Source organism: Miscanthus floridulus, chromosome 7 (assembly GCF_019320115.1).
Source record: "Miscanthus floridulus cultivar M001 chromosome 7, ASM1932011v1, whole genome shotgun sequence".
NCBI lineage: Eukaryota > Viridiplantae > Streptophyta > Magnoliopsida > Poales > Poaceae > Miscanthus > Miscanthus floridulus.
Window position 1 is genome coordinate 129368171 of NC_089586.1, and position 2655 is coordinate 129370825.

Here is a 2655-nt window from a genome sequence, read left to right on the forward strand (position 1 = left end):
TGAATGACCAATGGGACAAGAAACTTGAGTCACCTGCTGAGATTCAAGTGATCCAGCCACTCCTTGATAGGATTAGCATGCTGAAACAGCAGGGTTTAACCGGTTTCGGTATTGTTTCAAGTTTTCTTCGTCGCCGAGTTTAGCCTTTGAAAGAGCGGGAGCACCTTGGCTTCGAGTATTCTGGGGCCAAGGATCCTTCACGCATGGTCCCAGCTCTTGAGCTGACCAATGAGGAGGTACTCGAGCGTCTCCAAAAGATGCTGAAAGGAGTGAGCGTTGTTCCTCCTACTATCTCCGAGTTCTCTGCCAACAACCCGCCCCCAGCTGTGAGTTGTTTATCTCTTTGTTTGGGTACTTTATGTACTCTTGCTGCATCCATTTTTGCTTAGCTTTTCCTTGTCTTGCTATTTTATCCTTTTTCGTAGGAGCTTGGGCGAAACTTTGTTGACCCGATCCTTCTTGATGTTCTCCCTGCCATGACGGAGACTGGGGATAAACTTGCTGAAACTTCTACAACTAGTAAGTCCCCAACCTCCACAGTGCTTCCTAGAGTTTCTTCTAGATTTGTTGATGTATATGAAGAATATGCTCCTCGTCTAGTCCCTCGCGGTCCTCGTAGTGTCCCGAAGAGGGGGCAAATGGATAGGTCTTCATCTGGCCTGCCTGTCTCCAAGAAGCCTCGCAAACTAAGTACTCTCTCAGGTACTCCAGTTGTTGCTAGCATGCTCTTAGGTGAGCACATTTAATACTCTTTGTTCCTTTGTTTTCCTATTTTTCTCTTGAACCGAGTACTTTTTATTCTTTTTTCAGCAGGTGCTCTGGTTTCCTTGGTTGAGGGGGAGGAGGATGACGAAGTACCCCTCATCATGCGGCGGTGAGTAGTTTTCATATTCCTGTTGCATTGAATTTCTCTTCTTTATCTTGACTTTTAGTCTTGAACTTTTTGAAGTAACCGGACGTCGGGTACGAGTTCTTCTGAGGCTCCCGCGCCGACTTCTTCTGAAGCTCTGATGTCGAGTTCTTTGGTAGCCTTGGTACTAAGCTCTACCGCTCCTCCAGTGCAGAGTTCTTCCATGGCTCTAGCCCCGGCTTCTTCCGTGGCTCCGGTATCTGCTATCCCGCTCCCGTCGTCGGGTGGCGGGGACGTTTTCGCCGTCGTGGTCCCCCCTGCGAGGCCTTCTTTTGGCTTTGCGAAGAAGAAAGTGGCTGGGTGAGTAGATTCTGGTTTCATCCTTTTGCTTCTGTCTTCCTTCTTCCAGTTCTCATCGGTGATTTCTTTTATCAATTTTCAGTCTTTCATCTTCTCTCGTTTCTTCGTCGACTTCTTCTCAGCCTTCCGCCATGCCATTGAGTTCTGAGCCTCAGGACTCGCAACATACTGTTGGTGAAGTTACTGCAGGAGCTTCGGAGCTACCTGGCGAAGTTGCGGACTTGGCTGCCCCAGAGGTGATTGTGGTCGTCACGTCGGGTCCTTCTGAGGGATTGGCTTTGGCTTCCCGGAGGTTGCTTTGGTCATTCCTTCTTCGCCCCAGCCGGCCTCTCCTTCCCCTTCTCTCGCTTCCGGCGGTCCCTCTTTTATCGATGACGTGGTGCAACAGTTTGATGCTACCCATCGGCTATCGGAGCTGACCGTAGCCTGGGGAGCTTGGCGTCCTCTGCGACTTCTTTCGGGGAGAAGCTTCATGTAAGTTTTTCTGAGATTCTTTCTTAGGCCATTTGTTTTGTCTTCATCCTTATGCCTTATTTTTCTCTATCTTTAATTGTTTAGACTTTCTCTCGTGACCATACCAGCTTCTTCTTTTCGTCTGAAACCGAGAAGAAGTTGTCCTCCGAGGTAAGTTCTCTAAAGACTGACCTTGACCTCCTCCGGGCCGAGTTGGAGACTGAGCGTAAGTCACATCAAAAAGAGGAAAAGGCTCTCCATGCCCGGGTGGTAGAGGTAGAGAAACAGAGAGACACTGTTGCCCAGGAGTTGGAGAAACAGAAAGATGCTGCTATCCGGGAGGCTTCAAAGAACTCAGAGGCCATGAAGAGCTTGGAAGCCGTGAAGAAAGAATGTAAAGGTATTCCGGGTTCTCTCTGTTTCTTTTAGTATTCAAACCTTTCCCTCCTGCTGACTTATTGTTTGGTGTCTTGTCTAGCTCTCCGAGTTGAAGGAAAAAAGCTCTCGGAGGGCATTGATGAAATGAAGACTCTTGTTCGTACAAGTCATAACAAGGCTGAGGAGGTAATTACTCATGCTGAAGAAGAACTTGCACTTGCTAAGTTGATCAGGCGTGGAGCTGATAAAGATCTTGTGCAGGCCCAAAAACTATTGAAGACTTATCTGGGAAGCTAGCGACGGCTACTGAAAATTAGGAACATTTTGTGGAAATCCTTTCGTTCAGTAGCTGATGTTCTCCGGACTCCAGCGGATGACGGGCAATCTTGGGCTCAGTTCATTCCTCGGATTTCGACTCGTTTCCAAGAGTTTGCGAAGAAGTGCGCTCAAGTATGTACCAAAAATGTGCTGGCCTAGGTCCTGAGTCCTTGCTCTAGAGGCGCCTCTATCCAAGATAGCAGAGGAAGCTGATAGCCAAGAATACCTTGATGTCGTTGAGAGGATGGAGCCTGAGGTCGAAGGTTTAGCCAGTAGGGTTGTAGACAGTCTTAATA